Source organism: Macaca fascicularis, chromosome X (assembly GCF_037993035.2).
Source record: "Macaca fascicularis isolate 582-1 chromosome X, T2T-MFA8v1.1".
Classification (NCBI taxonomy): domain Eukaryota; kingdom Metazoa; phylum Chordata; class Mammalia; order Primates; family Cercopithecidae; genus Macaca; species Macaca fascicularis.
The window spans coordinates 53,129,066-53,156,447 of NC_088395.1; the positions used below are offsets into that span (position 1 = coordinate 53,129,066).

At 42.4% G+C, this 27,382-nt stretch overlaps 2 protein-coding genes, 1 long non-coding RNA gene and 1 pseudogene across 30 annotated transcripts in view; 1 reads left to right on the plus strand and 3 right to left on the minus strand.

Moving 5' to 3' along the window:
- Positions 1 to 27,382, plus strand: part of KANTR (KANTR integral membrane protein) — a 117,912-nt gene that overhangs the window by 44,747 nt on the left and 45,783 nt on the right. For 3 of the 28 annotated variants that reach the window (XR_010584408.1, XR_010584410.1, XR_010584415.1), the window contains one exon: positions 1,100 to 1,418. The exons of 23 other annotated variants lie outside the window; for them this stretch is intronic. The gene's annotated coding sequence lies outside the window, so the exon portion shown is untranslated. Of the gene's footprint in view, positions 1 to 1,099; positions 1,419 to 2,119; positions 2,516 to 27,382 lie in introns of those variants that run through there. 2 more of the 28 variants (XR_012430203.1, XR_012430207.1) reach the window with 1 other exon arrangement.
- On the minus strand, positions 2,863 to 4,263 carry LOC102120737 (actin, cytoplasmic 1-like; annotated as a pseudogene).
- On the minus strand, positions 6,534 to 19,751 carry LOC141409436 (uncharacterized). Its single transcript, XR_012430234.1, has 3 exons — positions 19,614 to 19,751; positions 8,910 to 8,998; positions 6,534 to 6,672 (listed from the first exon to the last, which is right to left on the minus strand). It is a non-coding gene; the product is annotated as an uncharacterized lncRNA (long non-coding RNA).
- The window catches only part of KDM5C (lysine demethylase 5C), a 63,454-nt gene continuing 55,878 nt past the window's right edge, over positions 19,807 to 27,382 (minus strand). The window contains exon 28 of the transcript XR_012430192.1: positions 19,807 to 20,211. The gene's annotated coding sequence lies outside the window, so the exon portion shown is untranslated. The remainder of the gene's footprint in view (positions 20,212 to 27,382) is intronic.

Consider the following 27,382-nt stretch of genomic DNA (forward strand, 5'->3'; position numbering starts at 1 on the left):
CTCCAGCCTGGGTGACAGGCGAGACCCTGTTTTTAAAAACAAAACAAAAGAAGGAGGAGGAAGAAGGAGGAGGAGGAAGGAGAAAGGAGGAGGATGAGGAAGGGGAAGAAGGAAGGGGAAGGACAAAAGAAGAAGGAAGAAAGAAGAAGAAAGAAGGAGAAGAAGACAGCAATGCCAATAGAAAATTAGCCAAAGCACACAATAAGCAATTTGCAGAGGAAGAAATTTGAAAAGCCAGCAGTATATGATGAGGTGTTCAAGATCTTTGCAAATCTGAGGAATTAAAATAACAGTGAGGTATCACTTTATCAGCCCGACAAATTTAAGAAGCAGGGTAATGCCAAGTGGCGGTGGGGGTGTAAGGACCTACAAACCCTCCTGCATGGCTAATGGGAGTGTGGACTAGGGCAGCTATTCCGAAGAGCTGTCTGGAAGTACCTTGTCAAATTAGATATGCATTTACTGGGCCAGGTGCGGTGGCTCACGCCTGCAATCGCAGCACTTTGGGAGGCTGAGGCAAGTGGAGAGCCTGAGGTCACTCAGGAGTTCCAGACCAGCCTGGCCATCATGGCGAAACCCTGTCCCTACCAAAAATACAAAAATTAGCTGGATGTGGTGGTGCATGCCTGTAATCCCAGCTACTCAGGAGGCTGAGGCAGGAGAATCGCTTGAACCCGGGAGGCAGAGGTTGCAGTGAGCCAAGATCACACCACTGCCCTCCAGCCTGGGTAACGGAGTGAGACTCTGTCTCAAAAAAAAAAAAAGTAAATGCATTTACTGTATGACCCAACAATTCTGTTCCTGGGTACAATAAATCCCAGGGAAGTACACAGATATATAAGGGGCCATATGCAAGGGTGTTCATCACAGCATTAAGCACAAAAAGGGCAAAAACAAAATGTATGTCCCTCCAAATTAGAAGTTTCCAAGGGCAAAAAAAGCACAAGTTTTCTCTCATTAGTTTCCTAGCCTGTGTGCCCAGGTACCCTACAGTGCTGCATTTCAGTTCCAGGGGTGAGAGTTATCAATAGTTATAATTTTTAAAATAATTATAAATGTTTTTAAAGTATCTCTAACATTTGCAACTGTGTTTTTCCAGTTTAAAATTATTTTGAAGGCCAGGCATGGTGGTTCACGCCTGTAATCCCAGCACTTTGGGAGGCTGAGGCAGGTGGATCACTCGAGGTTAGGAGTTCGAGACCAGCCTGACCAACATGATGAAGCCCCGTCTCTACTAAAAATACAAAATTAGCCAGACGTGGTGGTGCACGCCTATAATCCCAGCTACTCAGGAAGCTGAGACAGGAGAATCACTTGAACCCGGGAGCTGGAGGTTGCAGGGAGCCGAGATTGCGCCATTGCACTCTAGCCTGGGCAACAAAAGCAAATAAGTAAAATAAAATTATTTTGAAATTTTATTTGAACAGTGTGGTGTTTCACACAGTTCCCTCTTTGAACATCTTGGTCCAGTGCAAGATCTAGTGTGTGGTTCCTACTACCAGAGAGGAGCTGTGAGGGGCTGCAGTATACAGCACTTCTCTGACCTTCTGTGGGAATCATTCGACTTAACCTGATTTTTGCCTTGCTCCTGCTCATCAAGATACTTTGTTGGTGTGCGTATGTGTAGTATTTAAACACTTATTAGATTCAATCTGCTCTTTTCACAATTTTTTCTGGTAACATGGATGCTGTATCTTTTATTATTAGAATCAGCATCTATTATTAGGCGCTGCTTTAAAGGAACATAACTGATTTCATTTTCTTAGTTGTTATTTACCCCATTATCTTATCTTCCCTTCCTCCCTTCCTCTTTCCTTTTTTCTTTCTCTCTGTCCCTCATTCTTTCTTGCTCTCCCTCTCCCCAATTTCTCCTTCTCCCACTCTCTATTATTGGATTTTTTTTTTTTTTAACGGCAGCACTTTTATTTTTCCTTACACAATGACGTGTTGCTGGGGCCTAATGTTCTCACATAACAGTAGAAAACCAAAATTCGTTGTCATCTCTTTAAAGAATTGAGAATTATGTACAAAAAAACCTTACATAAATTAAAAGGATGAATATATCTACAGGTGTAAATCCAAACCGCTTCCAACTCAAGGCAAGTAACTGTTCTTGCAGGAAAACATCAGCTAAGAAAGGAAACTGGGTCCTATGGCTTGGACTTTCCAACTCGGACAGACCAGAAGGACAGAAACAACTGGTTCAGGAGCCCTTGCCAGCCTCTAGAGAAATCCCAGAACACTCAGCCCTGACACATTAATACCCTGCACATATTGGAGACTGCTGGCCACGCAGACTCACCAAGCCACAGACTTGTCTTCCACAAGCACATTCTTACCTCAGCCACAAAGTGGCCAAGCCACATGTACTAAAGGTTGAAATCAAAGACGTGTACAGGGTATTAAACACATACCAAGGGGAACAGTTAACTTGATTATAACTTGAATAGAAAGTCAAAATCAGCAACAAGTCTACAATGCAGTGCTGATATCAGATACAAGCTTCAAGAACAAATTTCTTTGTGTGTGTGTGGTTTTTTTGTTTGTTTGTTTTTGTTTTTTGTTTTTTTGTTTTTTTGTTTTTTTGAGACAGAGTCTCACCCTGTTCCTGTTGCCCAGGCTGGAGTGCAGCGGTACAATCTCGGCTCACCACAACCTCCGCCTCCCAGGTTCAAGCGATTCTCCTGCCTCAGCCTCCCCAGTAGCTGGGATTATAGGTGAATGCCATCATGCCTGGCTAATTTTTGTATTTTTAGGAGAGACGGGGTTTCACCATGTTGGCCAGGCCGGTCTCGAACTCCTGACCTTGTGATCCACCCGTCTAGGCCTCCCAAAGTGCTGGGATCACAGGCATGAGCCACCACACCTGGCCACAAATTTCTTTTTGAAGGCTTATTCCAGTTTTGTGAGGCTAGCATGAGGTTTATGCATTTGCCAGGGGCAAATTTATACTCCTGAATTAACCCATGCAGCAAACGCTGAACATGTGCTTGCAGTCCATTTAGAGGCATTTGCAGTGGACGATGGAGGGGCCAGACTTGTCATACATAGCTAATTGCTAATCCACATCTGCTAGAAGGTGGACAGTGAGGCCAGGATGGAACCACCGATCTACACCGAGTACTTGTGCTGTGGGGGCATGATGATCTTGATCTTCATGGTGCTGGATGCCAGGGCGGTGATGCCAGGGTACATGGTGGTGCTGCCAGACAGCACTGTGTTGGCGTACAGGTCTTTGCGGATGTCCACGTCACACTTCATGATGGAGTTGAAGGTGGTCTTGTGGATGCTGCAGGATTCCATGCCCAAGAAGGAAGGCTGGAACAGGGCCTGCAGACACCAGAACCACTTGTTGCCGATGGTGATGACCTGACCTGGCCGTCAGGCAGCTTGTAGCTCTTCTCCAGGGAGAAGGAAGAGGATGTGGCAGTGTCCATCTCCTGCTCGAAGTCCAGGGCGATGTGGTACAGCTTCTCGTTGATGTCGCGCACAATCTCCTGCTTGGCCGTGATGGTGAAGCTCAGTGAGGATCTCCATGAAGTAGTTGGTCAGGTCCCAGCCATCCAGGTCCAGACGCAGGATGGCATGGGGGGAGGGCGTGGCCCTCGTAGATGGGCACCATGTGGGTGACCCTGTCTCCAGAGTCAATGACAATGCCAGTGATGCGCCCAGAGGCTTAGAGGGACAACACAGCCTGGATGGCCACATACGTGGCTGGGGTGTTGAAGGTCTCAAACATGATCTGAGTCATCTTGTCTCTGTTGGCCTTGGGATTTGGGGGGCCTCGGTCAGCAGCAGCGGGTGCTTCTCCAGGGCCATGCACAGCTCGTTGTAGAAGGTGTGGTGCCAGATCTTCTCCATGTCGTCCCAGATGGTGATGATGCCATGCTCGATAGGGTACTTCAGGGTCAGGATGTTGCGCTTGCTCTGGGCCTCGAGGCCCATGTAGGAGTCCTTCTGGCCCATGCCCACCATCACCCCCTGGTGCAGGGGGGTGCCTGATGATGGAGATGATGGAGGTGAACACAGCTCCGGGGCCATCCATCCCCAGCAAAGCCAGCTTTGCACATGCCAGAGCCATTGTCAATGACGAGCGTGGCGATCTCGTCTTCCATTGCAACCTGTGGAGGAGCGGGGCGGCAGAGCCATGGGAGGACATGGTGTACGGGCTGGTGGCAGCAAGTGAGTGTATTACTGGATTTTGAAGTTAACAATTAGCCAAATACTGATTTTTGATAGAAATTCATTCTGAATTATTTTCTTTTTTTTTTGAGACGGAGTCTCGCTCTGTCACCCAGGCTGGAGTACAGTGGCTGGATCTCAGCTCACTGCAAGGTCCGCCTCCCGGGTTTACGCCATTCTCCTGCCTCAGCCTCCCGAGTAGCTGGGACTACAGGCGCCCGCCACCACGCCCGGCTAATTTTTTGTATTTTTTTAGTAGAGACGGGGTTTCACCGTGTTAGCCCGGATGGTCTTGATCTCCTGACCTCGTGATCCGCCCGTCTCGGCCTCCCAAAGTGCTGGGATTACAGGCTTGAGCCACCGCGCCCGGCCTGAATTATTTTCTTTTAAAAAAAAATAGAAAGCATATAGCAGGAGAATTACTTAATTAAATTGATTCCTTGGCTCGGTGGCTATGCCTGTAATCTCAGCACTTTGTGAGGCCGAGGTGGGTGGATCAGTTGAGGCCAGGAGTTTGAGACCAGCCTGGGCAACATGGCGAAACCCCATTTCTATTAAAAATTCAAAAATTAGCCAAGCATGGTGGTGCGTTCCTGTAGTCCCAACTACCCAGGAGGCTGAGGCATGAGAATTGCTTGAGCCTAGGAGGCAGAGATTGCAGTGAGCCGAGATTGTGCCACTGCACTCCAGCCTGGGCAGCAGAACCAGACCCTGTCTCAAAAACAAACAAAAAATCTGTCCAGGCTGGTCATGGTGGCTCATGCCTGTAATCCCAGCACTTTGGGAGGCTGAGGCAAGTGGATCACCTGAGGTCAGGAGTTTGAGACCAACCTGGCCAATGTGGTGAAACCCCATCTCTACTAAAAATACAAAAATTAGGGCCGGGCGCGGTGGCTCAAGCCTGTAATCCCAGCACTTTGGGAGGCCGAGACGGGCGGATCACGAGGTCAGGAGATCGAGACCATCCTGGCTAACACAGTGAAACCCCGTCTCTACTAAAAAATACAAAAAACTAGCCAGGCGAGGTGGCGGGCGCCTGTAGTCCCAGCTACTTGGGAGGCTGAGGCAGGAGAATGCCGTAGACCCGGGAGGCGGAGCTTGCAGTGAGCTGAGATCCAGCCACTGCACTCCAGCCTGGGCGACAGAGCGAGACTCCGTCTCCAAAAAAAAAAAACAAAACAAAACAAAAATTAGCTGGGCATGGTGGTACATGCCTGTAATCCCAGCTACTCGGTAGGCTGAGGCAGGAGAATGACTTGAACCTGGGAGGCAGAGGTTGCAGTCAGCCTAGATTGCACCACTGTACTCCAGCCTGTGTGATAGAGTGAGACTGTCTCAAAAGAAAAGAAAAAAAATCCATACATGAGTGTAAGTAATACTTTGTGAATTTTTAGACTTTTTATTAACCACCGGAGAATATTTATTACACCTGGGTGTTTTTTTTAAAGAATACTGTTTTTATTCTGAAATATGTAGACCATTTTGCATATATCAGCCAGTGTCCCTTACATAATTTATTTCATGTAATTTTCATCTTTCTCATGTAAAATAGTTACTATTTAATCTTTCCCATGTAAATCTCAGTTCAGCCACTTAGTGGATCCAAGTCTCCAGGCAGCTGCCTTAGTCTTTCTGTGTCTCAAGTACTTCTAATCCATATTGTAGAGTGAGGTGAATTTATAGATTTCAAGATCTATAAGTTCTATAGATCTATAGATGAATTTATAGGTTTCAGGATTATACCTGGGTTTTTAAAAATGTTTCAGTGCAATTTATTTTAAAGCACTCTTAATGCATTTAAGTTTTATTTTTACATGCATTAAAATTTAAATTAATTTTTGAACATTTAAAACATTAATTTTTAACATTTAAAATTTTTCTTTTTGGTAGATACTGGGTCTCTTTATGTTGCCAGAGCTAGTCTTGAACTCCTGGCCTCAAGAAATCCTCCCGCCTCAGCCTCCCAAAGTGCTGGGATAGAGGCACAAGCCACCATGCTTGGCCAAAATTAATTTTTGAGCCCAACATGGTGGCCCACACCTGTAGTCCCAGTTACTCAGGAGGCTGAGGCAAGAGGATTGCTTGAGCCCAGGAGTTTGAGTTTGTGGCGTACAATGATTGTGCCTATGAAGGGCCATTGTACTCAAGCTCGGGCAATATAACTAGACCCCATCTCTAAATAATAGTAATTTTTTAGAACCTAACATGTAAATTTAATTTATACAAATATTTATTTTAAAATCTGTATTAGGGTTCTCCAGGGAAACAGAATCAATAGGATATATATGAGAGAGCGAGCTAGAGAGAGAGAAAGACAGACAAACAAAGATTCATTGTAGGGAGTCAACTCACATGATTGTGTAGGTTGACAAGTCCCAATATCTGCAAGGTGAGTTGTCAGGAGGAAGACCCAGGAGTACCAATGGTGTAGTTCCAGTTCAAAGGCTGGCAGACTCAAGACCCAGGAAGAGCTGATGTTTCCGCTTAAGTCTGAAGGGAAGAAAACGCTGATATTCTAGTTTGAAGGCAGGCAGGAGAATTCACTCTTACTTCGCGGAGGGTAATCCTTTTTGTTCTATTCAGGCCTTCAACTGATTGGGTGAGGCCCACCCACATCAGGGAGAGCAATCTGCTTTACTCAGTCTACCAATTTAAATGTTCCTATGTTCCTATCACCCAGGAACATCCCCAAAGAAACCCCAGAATAATGTTTGACCAAATATCTGGGTACCCCAAGACCCAGTCAAGTTGACACATATAATGAACTATCACAAATCCATGCCTTGTGAACTTGGCACCCATATAACACCTCCTTAAACCATATTTAATCGTCAAATGAAGACCATAACAAGGTCATAATTCCATCTAACATGATAAAACTATTCTGCCTACAACCGAAAGCACACTAACCATTTCCCCAGCAAAAGAGGTAAAGTCCTTCACTGATGTTTACTCTTTTCTTTGATATCCTGTCACTTAAATACAATGATATAAAGTTAACAATTCTTAAATACTATTATTTAAAGCCAATACACCTTATGTTACATGATAAGGGAATAAGAGAGGGAAGAAAACATAAGTATTTGATATATATAAACAAATATATTCATAACAAAATAAGGGGGAAATATGACAATTGCAGCCCTTGTTTCTGTAACTAGTCACATGATAACTGATATTTATAACTACCTTCTTCCGCTACCCATTCCATATTCTGTTTACCTTCAGCAAGCAACTCAGCTAGTCATAGTTCTTTACTGGTAGGGTAACCCAAACCTTCATTGCTGTAAAATCTGTTAGTAGTTCTGCCTAGATTGGGTTGTTGTCATTTTCCATTGATCTTAGTCATAAGGGATGGTAACACTAAGAGATTCTCTAGAGGATTTCCTGTATTCTAGAATACTCTTCCTTCCCTCCATTGTGGAGTAGTAGTCCAGTTTCCCCTTGGTAGACAGGATCAATCACTCCAACCAACACCAGAACTCCCTTCTTTGCCTTAAACTCTAGCTCAATGGAATCGTCGTGTCTCCTGGTGGAAGCATTCCTCCCTTTGGAACTGAAACCTCTAGGCTAGCAGACCAAAAGGTCTCTGTAACAGGAGGAGAAATTTTGCTAGTGGGTCACTAGGGTTGATGGGGACCCATTGATTTCCACCCATTGATTCATGGATCTGTGAATCCTGGCTGTGGGAGAAACAACACCATATATTAGATACAGATTCAGGGTATATAGAGACTTCTGGAGAATCTTACCCTAGCCCTGCAAGGTATTGTAACCTAGCTGGCACTGTAACTGAGTCTTCCAAAGTCCATTCCACCATTCTTTCAAGCCAGCTATTTCAGGATGGTGGGGAACATGATGAGAGCAGTGAATTCCATGAGCATGGGCCCATTGCTGCACTTCTTTGGCTGTGAAGTTAGTTCCTTAACCAGAAGCAATGCTGTATGGAATATTATGATGGTGGATAAGGAATTCTGTAAGACCATGGATGGTAGTTTAGGCAGAAGCTTTGTGTGCATGGAAGGCAAACCAGTATCTAGAGTGTCTGTTCCAGTAAGGACAAAACATTGCTTCCTTACTGATGGAAGCAATCCAGAGTAATCAACCAGATAGCTGACAGATCTCCCCAGGAATTATGCCATATTGGAAACTCAGTGATAGTCTCTGCTGGTGGTAGATTAGACACTCAGCAGTGGTCATAGGTTGGCTTTCATGAGTGGGAGTGCATGTTGCTGAGCCCATGCATAACCTCCATCCCTGGCACCATGGCCACTTTGTTCATGAACCCATTGGGCAATGAGGGGATAGCTGGGGAAAGAGGCTAACTGGTATTCACAGAAATGATTATTCTGTCCACTTGACTCTTAAAATCCTCCTCTGCTGAGGTCACCTTTGGTGAGGATTCACATGGGACATAAATATCTTCACTTTTTTTGACCCACATAAGGAAGTCTATCCATATACCTTTTCCTCAGATTTCCTTGTCACTAGTTTTCCAACATGTTCCTCCCAAGTCCCTGACCATCTAACCAGACCATTCGTCACACCCCACAAATCAGTATATGATTGCATATCTATCCCTTTCTCCTTCCAAGCAAAGAGAACAACTAGGTGCACTGCTTGGGAGTTCTACCCACTGGGAGGATTTCCTTTCACTGTCCTTCAGGGATGTCCTAGGAAGGGGTGATAGTGCTGCAGCTGTCCACTTTGGGGTGGTGCCTACATACCATGCAGAACCATCTGTAAACCAGGCCCAAGTCTTCTCTTCCTCTGTCAGCTGACTGTTGGGAACTCCCCATGAGGCCACAGGTGCAGACTGGGAGAGAGAAGACTGTGTATCAGGAGTGGAAACCATGAGCATTTGGGCCACTTCTTCATGTAGCTTGTGCCTTCAGGGCCTGCTCAGGCCCCATCATATATTTACCACTTCCATTTGGTGATGGAGCACTGGTGTGCACACCCAACTTTATGGCTTGCTGGGTCAGATAACACCCAGATCATGATGGGCAGCTCAGGTCACATGGTAACTTGGTGGCCTATGGTCAAGTGTTGTTTCTACTAAAACCCAGTAGCAGATCAAGAGCTGTTCTCAGTAGGAGAGTGGTTATCTGCAGGAGATGGCAAGTCTTTGCTCTAAAATCCTAAGGGCCTGAGCTGTGGTTCACCTATGGGGGCCTGCCAAGAGCTCCAAACAACATCCCTAAATGCCACTGTCATTTCAAGCACCACTGTCATTGGATCTGCTGGATCATATGCCTCAAGTGGCAGAGCAGCTTGTAGAGCATCCTGGAGCTGTTGCAGAGCCTTCTCTTATTCTGGAGCCCACTCAAAACTAGCAGCTTTTCAGGTCGCTTCATAAATAGGCCAGAAAAACAAAGCCATATGAGTAATATGTTGCCTCCAAAATCCAAGGAGGTCCTACATATTAGTCTGTTTTCACACTGCTAATGAAGACATATCTGAGACTGGGTAATTTATAAAGGAAAGAGATTTAATTGACTCCCAGTTCCACATGGCTGAGGAGGCCTCACAATCGTAGTGGAAGGGGAATGAGGAGCAAAGTCACATCTTACATAGTGGCAGGCAAGAGCTTCTGCAGGGGAACTCCCATTGACAAAATCATCAGATCTCGTGAGACTTATTTGCTACCACAGAACAGTATGGGGGAAACTGCCCCATGATTCAGTTGGCTCCACCTGGCCCCACCCTTGACACGTGGGGATGATTACAATTCAAGGTGAGATTTGGGTAGGGACACAGTCAAACCATATCACCCTACTAGGTGTTGTGCCTCATTTTTTGGTTTTAGGAGGGCCCAGATGCAACAACTTACCCTTCATTTTAGTGGGAATATCTCTGGCCAGGCACAATGGTTCATGCCGGTAATCTTAGCACTTTGGGAGGCCAAGGCAGACAGATCACTTGACCTTAAGAGTTTGAGACCAGCCTGCACAACATACGGAGACTCTGTCTCAAAAAAATTAAAAAATCAGCTGGGCATGGTGGCTCATGCCTGTAATCCCAGCACTTAGGGAGGCCGAGGCAGGCAGATTGCTTGAGGTCAGGAGTTCGAGATCAGCCTGGCTAACATGGTGAAACCCCGTCTCTACTAAAAATACAAAAATTATCTGGGCATGGTGGTACGCACCTGTAGTTCCAGTTACTTGGGAGGCCGAGGCAGGAGAATCACTTGAACCCGAGAGGCAGAGGTTGCAGTGAGCCTAGATTGTGCCACTGCACTCCAGCCTGGGCAACAAGAGTGAGACTCCATCTCAAAAAAAGCAAACAAAAAAAAAATCAAATAGAAGGAGTATCTCAATATGCCCGACACCACTGAAGCCCTAGGAATTTCACTGAGGTAGAAGGTCCCTGGAGTTTTTTTTGGATTTATTTTCCACTCTTTGTCATGCAACTATCTTACCAATGTCTAGAGTAGGTACTAGTTCTCACTAAATCCAATCACCATAATCTCATTGATATCATGGACCAGTGTGATATCTCTTGAAAGGGAAAAATGATCAAGATGCCACTGGGTGCAGTGGCTCATGCCTGTAATCCCATCACTTTGGGAGGCCAATGCAGGAGGATTGCTTGAGCCCAGGAGTTTAAGACCAGCCTGGGCAATGTATTGAGACCCTGTTTCTACAAAAAAATTTTTAAAAATTAGCCACATGTGGTGATACATGCCTGGGGTTCTAGCTACTCGGGAAGCTAAAGAGGGAAGATTGTTTGAGCGTGGGATGTCGGGGCCGCAGTGTGCTCTGATCATGCCACTGCACTTCAGCCTGGGTAAGAGAATGAGACCCTGTCTCAAAAAAAAAAAAAAAAAGATCCCTGTGAACTAAATTATGACATAGTGTTGGAGAGTTGATGTATCCCTAATGTAGGCAGTGAAGGTGTATTTCTGGCCTTTCCAAATGAAAGCAAACTGCTTCTGATGGGTTTTATGGACAGGGATGGAGAAAAGGGCATTTGCCAGATCAATAGCTGTATACCAAGTACCTGGGGATGTGTTAATTTGCTCAAGCAGTGAAACCACATCTGGCACAGTGGCTGCAATTAGAGACACCACTGGGTTAAACTTAATCTAGTGTCATCCTCCAAGATCCATCTGTCTTCTGCACAGGAGAAATAGGAGGGTTCAATGGGGATGTGGTGGGAATCACTACTGTAAGAGTTAAAGCGGAAAGAAACACAAAATGTGGCTTAACAGTTAAAGACAGATTTATTTTAAGAAAATAAACCTGAGAGGGGCTTCTGCCCAGTTTCAGTCAGGAGCACTTTCTCTTACAGACTAAGAGTTATATATTGGTTTTAGGGTGAGGGGGCTTATTACAAGCTTGGAATGTTTCTGTGTGGGGGAGAAGTTTTACGGTGGAGTTAAAATGTCTCTGGGCAGAGGGGAGGTTATCTTTGGGCTGACATCTTTCCGGCCAGAAGAGATTTATCTCGAGGCTGGCATCTTCCCACCCAGAGGGGGTTTATCTGAGGGCTAGCATGTTTCTGGTTGGGGAGGAGTTCGGGGTGTTTCTGGTTGGAGATGTTGTTTGTGGTTTACGGTCGTGCTGACCTTAGCCATTATGCTGATGCCCTTTGGATTTAGGCAGTTTTTTATTAAGGTGAATTTTAAAATGACAGTGCTTGTTCAAGATGGCAGTACTCCTGCTCTGTCAACCACACCTGTATCTTTCAAGTCCTTAATGTTGGCACTAATTTCTGCAGTCCCCTAGGAACCTGGTATTGCTTTTGATATATTATTTTCCTAGGTAGAGGCAGTTCTATTGACTTCCACTTGACCTTTCTCACCACAATAGCCCTCACCCCACAGGTCAGACAACCAGTGTGGGATTGTCAGCTGCTGAGTATATGTGTTTCAATTACACATTTTAGAACTGGGGAAATAACCACAGCACAGGATTGGGTATCCACTTGGTCCACTGTGATATGGACATGAGCTAAAATTCCGTTCATACTGTAACCTCCATAAGCCACTATTCTGACGTGATCACAGTGATATTTTGGGTCTCCTGGAGTAAATGTCAAAGCCTGTCTCCAGTAATTCCCAAAAGGTCTGATTATTTCCTTTTCCTCAATGCAGTTATCCTAGTTAAAGGCTATAGGTACCCTTTGGTGAAGGCTGAAAGATACAGCATAGATTTTAGATAGTTTTCTGGGGTTCTTAAGGAAGACTCAGTCTCCCCTTCATTCAAGGTATTCTAGGTCTCTAAGCTGGCTCAAGCCTGGAAATATTGTTTTTAATAGAACATCAAATACCAAACTAAATTTATTTTGCTAAGAGAAATTGATGAACTAAAAGAGAAATAAGTACAGTCTAAATTTTAGATATATGGGGAAAAACCCTGAGATTACTAATTGTGTATCGCAATCCTCTTATGTACATCCTGAAAATGATGGTATCAATATAATACGTACAGTGGATTTACATTTTAAACTTGATCTGTTACCTTTGAATATTTGTCTTACACTGAAAACAAATTCTGACATCTTCAGGAAACCAATATGAATAAGCTAAATATTGACTTAAAATAGTTAAACCCCTTAATAACTTCCTTCAAATAGTTTCTATTATTTCACTGCTTAAGTTCAGCGTTTGAATAACAAAGGTAACATAAGTACTTAAGATCTCAAAGGCCCATTACATTCTATTAATAACGACCAAACAACGTATTTACTGAAAATAGTATTTTTTCTTTGCCTTCCAGTTTTACACTTTTTAAAAACACAAAATTGGACAAGATCAAATAACTAGGTGGTAAAACACTGACTTTAAAAAATTACATCTTTAAACCCATGATAATCATAATTCAAAGTATGGCCTTTGGGGGCAACCTATAAACCTTTGACCCTTTCTTAACACTGACACTATGTGACTGACTTTTCACAAAGAAAACACAAATGCCATTAAGAAAGTGTATTTTTCCTTGACACACTCTGCAGTCTTGGTTAACAGACTCTGAGGCTCCAAACATGTAAACAGTTTATCCTGTATTATGAAAGAGCAAAGTTGTGATAGCAATATAATGAACAATAAAGTATAGTTCTCCCAACAAAGAGCTAAAGATTGAGAAGTGCTGCATTCTTGAAGTCGGTTCAGTTTTACCCAAGCTTATTTTAGGTAATCAAAACCTAGAGCAATGAGCTTAGGTAAAACTTACTAAGGAATACTGAAAGCTAGATTTATTTGCTGCATTTATCTTCATTGTGGACAACACGATTAGAAATCCCAGAATCAGAGATGAAAGCATAGTTTTTCCTGAGATTCAATACTATGCCGGAACCCCACCCCCACCCCCTTGAAAACCAATATATTCCATTTCAGCCTTCACAGGTCGACTAATAAAAAAGTCTCATAATTCAGGCACACACTTTGGCCAAGTTTAGCCTTATCACATCTAAAAAAAATTCATGTATAAAACAAGTTTCAGTTCAAAAATATAGTTTACTTTTTAAGAAGAACCTGCAGGAAATATGAAAATAATTAAATCTGGTAGAAAGGAACTGTTACACCTGCCTGTAATTGAGGAGGCCGAGGCAGGCAGATCATTTGAGCTCAAGAGTTCGAGATCAGCCTGCCTAATGTACATTATAGTGTCATTAGGTACAGCCGTTCTCCAGGCAGCTTGTTTTACTGTTTAGACCGAGGTACTCAACACAGATTTCCTAATTCATGTTACTAAGAGGCACCCTTAAAGTGCTCCATTTCCATTGCTTGGTGCTCCAAAAACCATGCTGGCCCTGCTGCCCTGTCCTTTCAAAGAAGCATAATGGCCAGCTATTCTGGACAAAGAGCGAGATCTTTGGAGATTTTTTCTTCTAGAAGATTAAGAAATCTTTAAGACTTATAGGTTCAGACATACATTCATTACAACAGTCTAGATTGCTTCAAAATATGAAATGAGGCCGGACGCAGAGGCTCACGCCTGTAATCCCACCACTTTGGGAGGCCGAAGCGGGTGGATCACGAGGTCAGGAGATCGAGACCATCCTGGTTAACACAGCAAAACCCCATCTCTACTAAAAATACAAAAAATTAGCTGGGCATGGTGGCAGGCGCCTGTAGTGTCAGCTACTTGGGAGGCTGAGGCAGGAGAATGGCATGAACCCAGGGGGCGGAGCTTGCAGTGAGCCGAGATAGTGCCACTGCACTCCAGCCTGGGCGACAAAGCAAGACTCCATCTCAAAAAAAAAAAAAAAGAAAAGAAAAAAAATATATATATAATGAAGCTGAAATTAACTTTTACATTTAATTTTATACCTCAAATTTCTTTATCACTAAGATGCCAATGTTTTAATGAAAAAGAAAATAGAGTATAAAATTCAGTATCACCTATTTGTCTCAACTACAAGTACAGTGAGTATTAAACAACAATGATAATATGGGAACGAAAACTTGTAGATTTGCCCAAATTAACTTTAGTTCTCCAAATTTGAGGTGTATGGCAAGCTGAATGTTTGTTCTCTCTGCAATTGTTAGTTACATTATCAGCTTAACACTTTCAAACACTGCGGGAGGCATTTCTCTGTTCACACAGACTTAAGCACATATATACTGAGCTGTAAATAGTTTGCCTTCCACGTTTGGTCTCTATTGGACTGAACGAAGGGGGGCGAACATGGGAATAAAATACAAGAGACAAAAGAGTATATTTGGAAGAAGGGGTCAGGGGGTACCTTGCCTCTAGTGGACAAGGGCCCTGAGCTTTACACAGCCCTCCATATTTATTAGGCAAAAGAGCGAAATAGCGGGGTGGTGGGGGTGTGATTGTCGGGTAAGTGTCAGTTGGCCGTTTGAACTACACACCTAGGGCAGTGGGGCCAGCACAAGCTGGGGCCAAAACAAGCTGCTTGGAGAACAGCAGGCTTTGAACTACATCCTTTAAATAGGCGCTAATTTTCTCCATAGGTAACTTCAAGGAGCCATCAGGGAGTGGTGTCCCTCAGCAAACCTTTTGGTGGCAGGACAGTGTGAGTTTGCCCACATCCTGCATTCATGATAAACAGTTTGCTGTTTGATCATATAGCCTCCAGCGAAATGCTGAGTTGGTTACGTCCCACGGGCCTTCAGCTCCCTGCATATCCCCCTTTTTGTTTATGTGTTAATGGAAAGAATATAAGTCCAGGCTGGGCAACTCTTATTATCCAATTGGTGGTCCATCAAATTTTACAGAAAATGTAGCATTAGAGCTGTGTCGTGACTCTTATCAGCCCTCTCTCCGTCTTTGCACTCAGGCTCAGCTGGCTCATGGCTCGTACCAGAGGGACCAGGCCCATGGTTGGCCATCCTGGGTTCCTCCAGTCTCCCGTTCCATGATTGCATGCACAGTTTGTCCATCTCCTGTAAACACACAAGCATACCATCTTCCCCACATCAGTAAATCCACCAGACCTTTCCATTGTCCTTCTTTTGGGGATTTCCGTAACACTTTCGGATAAACTTTCCTCTTCCTCTAACACTTGCCAGTGTCTTTTTGCTGGAGTCTTACCATTCGTACCAGGAGTCAATAAATTTACAGTAAATAAGGCTAAATGTAGTTTTGATTGAGGTGGTAGTTGGCCTCATATGCTCCCTTTTGTCTTTTCAACATGCATTATAATGTTTGATGTGCCTGCTCTATGCCTTGTCCTCTAGGATTATAAGGAATTCCTGTTCTATGGGTTATAGCCCAAAGCTGTAAGAAATTTTGAAAAGCATGACTAGTATAAGCGGGTCCACTGTTAGTTTTTAATTGTTTAGGAATTCCCATATAAGCAAATAATGACAGACAATGTTGCTGTACATGACCAGCTGTCTCACCTATTTGGCATGTAGCATGCAGCATTTGAGAATAAGTGTCTATAGTCACATGAACATAGCTAAGCTTGCCAAAGGTTGCTATGTGTGTAACATCCATTTGCCAAATTTCATCGGGAGCCAAACCTCGTGGGTTACAGCCTTCTACAGGTGTGGCTCCAGGGAGATGCTGGCAAATAGGACAGGCTTGTATTATATAGCCCTAGCTTGACTGCGAGATAAATGGAACATGCGAGTAAGGGCGGAAGTATTTTGGTGCAGAAGTGCATGAGACGCTTGAGCTTGCTGAAACACAGAACCAATTAGTTTGTCTGCTTTCTCATTACTTAGAGATAGTGGCCCAGGAAGTTGTATGTGAGAGTGAATATGAGAGGCCGGACGCGGTGGCTCAAGCCTGTAATCCCAGCGCTTTGGGAGGCCGAGACGGGTGGATCACGAGGTCAGGAGATGGAGACCATCCTGGCTAACACGGTGAAACCCCCGTCTCTACTAAAAAAAATACAAAAAAAAAAAAACTAGCCATGCGAGGTGGCGGGCGCCTGTAGTCCCAGCTACTCGGGAGGCTGAGGCAGGAGAATGGCCTGAACCCGGGAGGCGGAGCTTGCAGTGAGCTGAGATCCGGCCACTGCACTCCAGCCTGGGCGACAGAGCGAGACTCCGTCTCAAAAAAAAAAAAAAAAAAAAAAGAGAGTGAATATGAGAAATATGAAAAGGAGCTGTACGAGAACAAATAACTTATTGAAGTCTTAAAAATAAATTAAGCAGTTCAGGGTCTAGTGTACTTCTAATTGTAGCAGTTTTTATGCAACTGGCTACATTTATAACCTAAGCTGAATCACAGACAATGTTGATAGGATCTGAAGCTGTGAGCTGTAAAACCTGAATGACTGCAATTAGCTTTGAGCGTTGAGCAGAAACCCCAGAGGTCATTATTGTTTTTGGACCTTTTTGGAACAACAAATACTGGTGAATTTTAGGGACTTTTCTATATGTTCTGCATTTAATTGCTCTTTTACCAACAGATGAAGTTGATCTAGCGTCTTATGTGTTAGGGGCCATTGATCCACCCACACAGGTTTGTCACTAAGCCATGCTAATGGTAAGGCAGTGGGCAGAGGAGAAATATCATGATCCCCGTCAGAAATCCTGACATTCTAGCCCTTTTTTATTTGTTTTTCCAGTTACTGATATTGGGTTAGGATTTCATTGTAGAAATTTTCTTAAACCTTTTTCCTTTTGATATCCCATGTCTTTCAACATTTTAAATCCTGAGTTATTAAAGTTTTCATTTGTAAGTCTCATATCCCATGCTGTAAGTAAGTCTCGACCCCATAAATTGATAGCTATATTTGCAACATAAGGCTGAAAAGTATATGACTGTCCATCTGGACCAAAACAAGATAAAATCTCAGCACTTTGTTGAACACTTTGAGCTGTTCCTATACCCACTAGGGACATAGAAGTTAATTTAAGGGCCAGGATGGGGGCCAATTGTCTTTAAATATTACTGATACATCAGCTCCCGTATTCATAAGCCCATAAAATTTCTTTTCTTTAATTTGTACTACACAGATGGGTCTATTAGAGGCTATGGGTTAGGATAGACAGATTTCCTGTATAGTTGTGCTCCCAAATCCTTTATTTCCTCATTTCTCCTTTTGTGGAGAAGGGTGTAATTTGCAGGGAATAAGCAATAATTAGCAATATATTCTCCTGGTTCAAAACCCCAAAGATTTTGTGACATTAAAACTACTTGAATTTCTCCTTCATAATCGGAGTCCATCACTTCTGGGACTACAGTGATGCCTTGCAAGTTAAGATGGCTTTTGCCTAAAATTAGTCCCATGTATCCTGTTGGTAAAGGTCCCCAAATACCAGTGGGAACTTTGATAGGTTTGTCTCCACCAACTAATGTGATTTTTTCCTCTGGTGGGTAGATTTAATTCTACGCTTCCTGGTGTTTCTGGGGTGAGGGAATCAATGTGCCTCCGGGAACCCATTCCTGAAACGGGGTTGAGATCTGTACTGGGAATGCCCTCATTGTTTGTGGGGCCCGGGTTCAGGGCCCGGGTTCAGGCCCCTGTCTCATTTCCTGGCAGGGGGGTGCCATTTTGATGAAATTTTGAGCAGCACTGATTAGTCCAGTGATTTCCTTTGTTACAGCAAGGACAAAGTCCTCCAGTGGGGTTTTTTCCAGTGGGGTTGGGGGGTGGGGGGGAACAGCATTGTAAGGTCCTTTCTGTCCTGAAATCTGGCAACATTCCTTTTTAAAATGTCCAGTCTTTCCACAATTATAACATTTTCCCATTTTAGGGTTTCACCCTTGGCTGCTTTTAGATTTGTCAACTGCTAAATTAGCCATTGCTTGCGCTAACATTGCAGACCGATGAAGCTCAGTTCCTACATCCTGACAAGCTCTGAGAAAAATTCCCAAGTTTTTTGTACACCTCCCTGGTGCCAATGCATGTTTGCATTCTCAAAAGCTAGAGTTAAGGTTAGCCACGGTATGAGGAATCTGATGCTTCACTGCCTCTTGTAATCTTGCAAGAAATTGCGCATAGGGTTCCTGTGATCCTTGCATAATATGTAAAAAGGATTGTACTGGGACTCCCTCTTCAGGAATTGTGGCCCAGGCTTATTTAGCAGCCTGTGCACACTGCTGATAAGCAGTTAACGTTCCAGGTCTGAGTAAGGGCCATTACCTAACAGCATATCCTCTGTAATGTCTCCGTGTCCAGCAACACGGTTCTGTCTAGCCTGGTTTGCACACACTTTTTGTCAATTTAAATTCCATGTCAGATATGCACTCACAGACACGCAAGTTCGCGCCAAGTGTTTCACATCAAAGGGCAAAAGACGCATAGCACCAAACACAGCTTCTAGCAATCCTAAGGTGAATGGGCTTTGTACGCCATTATTTACCACCCTCACTTTTAATTCCTTTAACAACTTAAACTCTAGTGGAGTGTGTTCATGAATAACCTACTGTGGATTATTTGGATCAGGCCTTACAGAAATAGGAAAAGGGCAAGGTCCTAAGGGCTCTCCAGCTATGGCAGAAGACGGTAAAATTCTTTGTATTGGGCTATTTCTGCTACCAAAGGAGGCAGTACAGATGTTTCTGCAATTGGAGGAGGTGGTATAGGCCAATTTTTATCCTCCCTCTCCTGTTTTTCATTTTCAGTTGGAGCTGTAGGTGGGACAACAGATTCTTTCAGATTTTTAGACTTAGCCTGCTGTCCAGCAAAATAATAAGGAGATAATGGCAGAAGTACAGTACGAATTAAACTCCAAGGGGAGAAAACAGAAGAATCAACTTTAAGACCTTTTGGATGAGCCTGTTTTAATCCTTCTCCTGTCCTATCCCAATTTTCCACATCAAGAGTGCCTGCCTGTGGAAACCATGGGTTATGTGTAATAACCTTTTGTGGCTTCTGCAGGAGGTTAGTGTCTGCGAATTAACCTGAGCTCTAGACTGTCTCAACAGAACTTTAAGCAACTGCACATAATGTTTTTCTTTAATAGACAAATTCTTCCCCTTGTTACCCTGATTCAGAAAACTTTCCGTTCCCAGTACTTCTTTAAAGCACTGCTCCCAGTACCTCTTTATGGCACTGACCTTATATCCACTGCCGACAGACTCGTCCCGGGGTCCCCGTTTGCCTTGTCAAATTCAGTTCCTCTGCTCCAGCAGACCTTCTTCGTTCACGTCCTCGAAGTCCCTGTTCTGGGGCGCCACTATGCCGCTGACCTATTGGACTGAACAAAGCGGGGCAAACGCGGGAATAAAAGACAAGAGACAAAAGAGTATATTTGGAAGAAGGGGTCAGGGGTACCTTGCCTCTGGTGGACAAGGGCTCTGATCTTTACACAGCCCTCCGTATTTATTAGGCAAAAGAGATAGAAATGGGGGTGGGAGGGTGATTTTCAGGTAATTGTCAGTTGGCTGTTTGGTTCACAGCAGGCTTGCGAGACTGTATCCTTTGAACAGTAGGCGCTAATTTTCTCAGTAGGTAACTTCAAGGAGCCTGGCATTACCAGGGAGTAATGTCCGTCAGCAAACCTTTTGGTGGCGGGGCATTGTGAGTTTGCCCACATCCTGCATTCATGATAAACTGTTTGTTTTCTGATCATATAGCCTCCAGCGGAATGCCAAGTTGGTCACGTCCCACGGGCCTTCGGCTCCCTGCAATTTTATACCTTAAATGTCTATATCACTAAGATGCCAATGTTTTAATGAAAAAGAAAATAGAGTATAAAATTCAGTATCACTTATTTGTCTCAACTACAAGTACAGTGAGTATTAAACAACGACAATACAGTAACGAAAACAGAACTTGTAGATTTGCCCAAATTAACTCTGTTTTTCCAAATTTGAGGTGTATGGCAAGTTGAATGTTTGTTCTTTCAGCAATTGTTAGTTACATTATCGGCTTAACATTTTCAAACACTGCGGGAAGCATTTCTCTGTTCACATAGACTTAAGTACATATATACTGAGCTGTAAATAGTTTGCCTTCCATGTTTGGTCTCTAAGCACTAAATAGGTAGACTTCAAATCAGTCTATGTTACCCAGTGACCCTCTCTTCAGAGGCATCAGTAATGCATTTGGCAAATGTCTCGAAACATGAATTGTAAATTGACATAGGTACAACCTTGATAGTAAGAGTCCCAAATACGTATTTTTTTAAATGTTAACCTTAGGGGGAAAAATTATAATGATCATCAGCTCTATTTCCTGAAAATTCATCTCTGCAAGTCACAGCTCCACATTTACATACAGTTCTGACCCTCTTTTTGGCTGGGCTATGGTCAATAGAATCTGAAGATATATCTCCAGAACCTTTCATTTGATAATCAAAAGTCAGCTCTTCTCCAGCATTTTTGGTTCTCGTGGAAAACAGTGCTATTCAGGGAAGACGAGTATTGTTGTAGGAGTTATTAAGAAATTATTTTAGGCAGATAGAGAGGAAAAGGGGTCCTTGGGAAGTTTTCGTTTTTTAAAGCATCTCCGGAAAAGTTTCTGTAAAGCCCCGGCTCTTAGAGCCAGGCTGTAAACCCAACTCCTCCCAAAGTTGGTTCAGCCTATGCCCAGTGATTGGCAAGGACAGCTTGAGAGCTGGAAACAAAATGAAGTTGTTTGGGTCGGATCTCTTTCACTGTCTCACTCACAATTTTGCAACGACAGTTTCAAAAGCTACCTATCACTCCTTTGAAAATACCTTGTACACTGGCGGTTAAGTCATAACCTAATTAAGGCTCATTGGTTTCACCTCTGAGGTTACTCTTTGTAAAGTTCAAAAGCCAAACATCTTAACTGCTTGGCGTGGCTGAAGTCAAGTAAGTAACAAGGGATTTTAAAAGATTTTCTTAAAGAGCGCTCAGCTTAATTAAAAGTGAATATTCAAGTTTTAGGTATATTTAAAAGGCCTTTATGTTTTTCTTTTCTTGGATCTTGTTTTCTGGAAGAAGAAGGTTCTTCTCAGTCGGCTGAATTATTTTTCTCCTTTTTTTTTTTTTTTTTTTTTTTTTCTGTCTTGCCATTCTTAATGCATGCATTAAAGGCCCTGAGATAACTTCTGGTAGCATGGGACTCCTTGGGAAAAACAGAGGAGGTGCCACAGACCCCGTTTTAGGGAAAACCCTGTTTTCCTCATGAAACCCCAGGAATTAAAAGCAAATAGATCCCTCTCAAAATCAAAAGCTCTGTTCTGTTTTGCATTGTGTTATATGATGGTTTTGAGTTTTGCAGTATCAGAAATTACTCCGCATTGTAAGAGAACTTTGGTGTATAATAACTAGGTAAAAAATACACTGTAAGGGATGGCTAATAATAGTTATAAATCAGAAAAGCATGCTCTTGGCCACCTGAAAAATAAGGAGACATCCCCACTCCCCACTGGGAGATGAGACTCCTGTCAGGGATGGGCTAATTACAAAATAAGCCAGTTGGCTTTGGGTTGCCTTGCAATGAAATGCATGGTAGAAGCACTACACTGTCTTCTCCCATAGTATCTATATAGTCTTTTCATAAACTAAGCATTGAAATAAAAGCATAGCAAGGAGGTCTTAAAACACTACTCTGCCTTTTAGTAAAAGGGTTATAAAAAGTTTGTAGAAATTTCACTTCATGGTCAAGTTGGTTAGGATTAGATAGAATGATCTATAAGGTTTTATTTAAACCAATTAGGGTTAACATTAACAAACTAATACAAGGGTAAAACTTGGCTTTAAACAGGATTTCCGTGTCATAGTAAAGGCTAATAAAATGTTTTTGCCTTTCAAGTCATCATTTTGGCAAAATAATTTATGGCAGTCTGGGAATTGTCCTTGCTAATGCCTGGCTTTTTGGATGGTTCATAGGGCCTCTGAAACATTTTTAAAAAGAGGTAAACAGCGGGAGGCTGAGGCAGGAGAATGGCGTAAACTCAGGAGGCGGAGCTTGCAGTGAGCTGAGATCCAGCCACTGCACTCCAGCCTGGGCGGCAGAGCGAGACTCCGTCTCAAAAAAAAAAAAATAAAAGAGGTAATCAGGATTATTTGGCATGTTTAGTCACATGAGATTGCCAAAATGATGTCGAATCTTCTTTAAGTTATATTTTGGTGAATAATACTATGTTCAAAAATTGTACGGGATTTCTAAAATTCTAATGTCTTAAGTATATGCTATCAATCATAATTAAAGGTAAAGTTATTGTAAACCATGGATATACACAAATTTCTTTTGTCAGTCATGTTTTTAATTGTAACTACCCCGGAAATGTTGCCATTTGCAGACAATTGTCTTGTTTTGTTCCTTCTTAAAAGACAGTTTATAATGAGGCTATATTAAGAACTTTAACAGGTTTTCTCAAATGCAGGTTTTTAATAGCTTTACAGATTGTAACATTGGAATAGAGAAAGAACATAGGAAACTTTTAAAGAACTGACATGGTCACAAATATCAAGCAAAACAAGAGTTAACTAAATGAGCTGCACTCAGAAAGTTAAAGCAAGCCTTTTATCTTTTGCTTGGAATACTGCTGATCCTTGTTTTGTTTTTCAGAGTCAAGGAGAAACTTATTTTAAACCATTCATGGCCTTTAATAATTGAGTAAGGTATACTCCTATGAACAAAATTTAGAGCATGTTTATTTCTCTGCCTGGTTCCTCTGGAATTTGGAAACTATCTGTGAGTACTCTTAACTTATGGCAATATAGTTGTTTGCATCGGTGCAATAAGAATCCATTTTTCTTTATCAGCGGGACACAATTGGAAAAACTGGTTATTTTACCAAGGCTTTAACTGAAAGGGTGTGTTTCTCTTTAAGGAATCAAGCTTGACATGCAGAGCCAATAAAAACCCCTTGGGGAGAACTGGCCTCATACCTTGTCTACACAGTCCCTGCACAGGGTTCCTAACCTGTGGTCAGTAAAGAATGTCACTTTCTAACAGGTCTGGAAGCTCCGAGTTTATCTTGGGACCTCAAGAGGAGAGGATCACCCAGTCCACAGGTATTTGAGGATACAAACCCATTGCTAGGCTCGGCTTTAAAAGTCTTATCTGAAATTCCTTGTGAAACAGTTTCATCAAAGCCAATCCAAAAGGCCTATGTAGAAATAACCATTCTTGCTGCACTTTATGCAAATAATCAGGCCAAATATAAGACTACAGTTTATTCACAATTTGTTTTTACCAAAAATGAGGACTAGAGAGAAAAATGGTGCTCCAAAGCTTATCATACATTTGTCATTAAGTCCTAGTCTCATTAATTGTTTTCAGGCTTTTCGTCTACATTTTAGACTAACCCTGCTTATTCCTGTGAATCAAGTAGTGATCTCCTGCAGCTTGGAAGAAAAAATAAGGGATGGGTAATGTAAAAATCCGGATCAATATACTGGTTCTGGGCAATTATCCTGCAAATTCTGCCAGGTAATAAAAGTGGGTAGGGTGCCCATAACCCGGAGGTTTCTTTGTTTAGGAAAATAAAAGCAAGAAACTTCATAGACCTCCCCAAAGGGGAATTCTGTATCTTGACAAGTAAAATTTTAGATGAAAATTATCTACCACACCACACTTATGGAAATTGTTATACTCACTCTATTATTTGCAAAAGGGTTATACACAGTAGCACCTTCTAACTGAAATATTAAACAGAGAGTTTCCATCGCTGTCGTATTTTGCTTAATTATTATCCTTATAGCAGAGATAATAGTTACTAACAAAAAGGAAGCATGAAAGTTTTACTATCACTGAGTCTGGTAGGACTTTTTATTGGGTTTAGTGACGCAGTTTTAAATGAAACATGCTGCTTTTGGATTTATACCTCTAGTAAAGGAAAATTTACAGGTACTTAAAAATCAAATCAAAATTATTGACAGGCTCAGGGAAAATGCCGGCTTCAGCCTCGAGTGGCTACAAACCCTCTTGAAGAAATTCCAGTCTTCTTTATGGAATTGGTTAACCCCTTTATTAAGCCCTCTCTTGCTTATATGTCTTGTATTGATATTTGGACCCTGTATACACAATACTATAACTCGAATTGTTTCTTCTCGCCTAGAAGCAATCAAACTCCAAATGGTGCTGTAAACTGAACCACACATAGACAGGCCATTCTTCCGAGGACCCTTAGATCGATCCCAGGAGGAGCCCTAGCTGCTGTTCCCCATTTGACACCCCTTTTCAGCAGGAAGTAGCCAAAAGGAGTCGCCGCCCAAAATCCCCTAACAGCAGTTAGTGTGGTGTCTCCACAGGGAGTAATGTTGTAGGAGTTATTAAGAAATTATTTTAGGCAGATAGAGAGGAAAAGGGGTCCTTGGGAAGTTTTTGTTTTTTAAAGCATCTCTGGAAAAGTTTCTTATAAAGCCCTGGCTCTTAGAGCCAGGCTGGCAACCTTTGATATGCAAATGTAAGCCATTAGAAACTGGGTCCACCCAGGCCTGGCGTGGTGGCTCACGCCTGTAATCCCAACACTTTGGGAGGCCTAGGCAGATGGATCACCTGAGGTCAGGAGTTCGAGACCAGCCTGGCCAACATGGTGAAACCCTGCCTCTATTAAAAATACAAAAAATTAGCTAGGTGTGCTGCTGCATGTCTGTAATCCCAGCTACTCAGGAGGCTGAGGCAGGACAATCACTTGAACCCAGGAGGCGGAGGTTGCAGTGAGCTAAGATCATGCCACTGCACTCCAGCCTGGGCAACAGAGCAAGACTGTCAAAAAAAAAAAAAAAAAAAACTAGCCAGGCGTGGTAGCACATCTATAGTCCCAGCTACTTGGGAGGCTGAGATGGGAGGATCACCCTCAACTGGGGATCGCACCACTGCACTCCAGCCTGGGTGACAGACTGAGACCCTGTCAAATAAATGATGTATGTATGTATATATGTATGTGTGTATGTTAACCTCATCCTAAAACATCCTCACACAACATCCAGAATAATGTTTGACCAAATATCTGGGCACCAATGGCACATTCGAGTTGACACATAAAATTAACCCTCACAATACCATACTGTACAACTTTTGGAGTAAAGCTGGAATGTCATCGCATTTCTAAGACTAACTCAGTGTCCACAAATGATGCTTAAGTCATGAGGATCATCTCAGATTTAGATTTGGATGCCTGACAAGCCCTCACTCTTCAGCCTAAATGTCTGATTTGCATGGAAAATTATCAAGAGATGCAACAATGCCAAGCAGACTATTCCAGGTCAAAATAGTCAAATTAATAATTCATAAATTATTGTATGTTTTGAAGGTATCACAAAGTTAAAGAAAAGTTGCAAGAACAGTACAGATAACTTTTTTCCGGAACCATTTGAGAGTCGGTTGCAGACCTGGTGCCCCATCATTTCTGAATATTTTAGTGTGCATTTTCTACAAACGACATTTTCCAGCATAACCACAATGCACCCATCAATGTCATGAAATTAATGTTGGTACATTACTACCACCTAGTCCTCAGACCCTATTCAAATTACACCAGTTATAATAATTTCTCATAATTTATAGCAAAATGATCCAAACTAGGAGCATGCATTGCATTTTTATGAATGTTTTAAAACAATTAAGTCTGCGTAGTGAGTGAAGCCACAGTGATAGGAAGATGTAAAGGCTTTGCATCTAGAATTTGCTCTGAAAACCCTGAGATTCCAGTAATACATTATTTCATTTACTGTTTTACACAGAGAAGCCCTCATTTGTAAGAGTTTGCCTTTCTATCTGATTTCCACAGGAAATGATACTATCAATATCATACTCAGAATCTAATTACATACAAGGCACTAACCTCTCACCTGTTTTCAGTTTTGTGTAAAGACAAGGGATCAAAACATCCCTCTCTGCTATTTCATACTTAAGTGTGGGAGCTGATCCAAAGGAAGAACAGTTTCAAAAGTTTGTGAGCAAAAAAATTTAAAAGGTGAAGATTTTTTCCTTGAATGATTCTCACCTGGCAGATCTATGGAAAGATTAGCTGACTTTTTGGATCCCTGAATATAGTTAATAGAAATTTGGAAGGACCATGTCAAAATTAACTAATGTGAACTGACAGAGATTTGGGGTTCAAAGCAAAAATTAAACTTTGGAAAAGTGGGCAAGTACTTAATCAGAAACAAAAAAAAAGGAAAGGTTAGGTGAAAATGGTTTCCAGGTGCTGTTGCTGTTATAGTTTGAATCATAAAGAAAAGTTATTAAAAGTCTGCTGTAACAAACCATCATAGACTGGGTGACTTATAAAGAACAAAAATGTATTTCTCACAGTTCCAGAGGCTGGGAAGTCTAAGATTAAGGCATCGGCAGATTCAGTGTCTGGTGAGGGCCCACTTTCTGGTTCACAGATGGCACCTTCTCACTGTCTCCCCATGTGGTGGAAGGGGCAAGGGGTCTGTCTCTCTTGGTACTCTTTTATTAAGGGCACTAATCCCATCCATGGGGCTCCACCTTCATGACCTATTCACCTCCCAAAGGCCCTACCTGCAGATACCATCGTATGGGGGATTTGATTTCAACCTGTGAATTTCGGGGAAGAGGGACAAACATTCGTTTTGTAGCAAAAGGAGTAGAGTAACATCTGCAAATAACTGGAGGAAAGAATTGTTCTTTTAAAACTATTAAATTGTTCAACGGGACTGAAATGATTTCAGGAATGAAATGGAAATTCTGGTAATGGGTGGAAACATAGGTAAATTCTCCTTTTCCATTTACCACCACCTGTCTGAACAGCAATCATTTCTCATTAAGAGTCTAGAATTTGAAGAGATCATGAATAAAAAGTCTTAATCAGAAATTGTGTATAGCTGCTTCCAGCATAAAACCTTATATAAAATGCATATTCACAGAAAGTGCTCAAGTATGTCATGAAAAATATGAAGTTTATTTAAATATTTATACAAATTAAAGATTTACT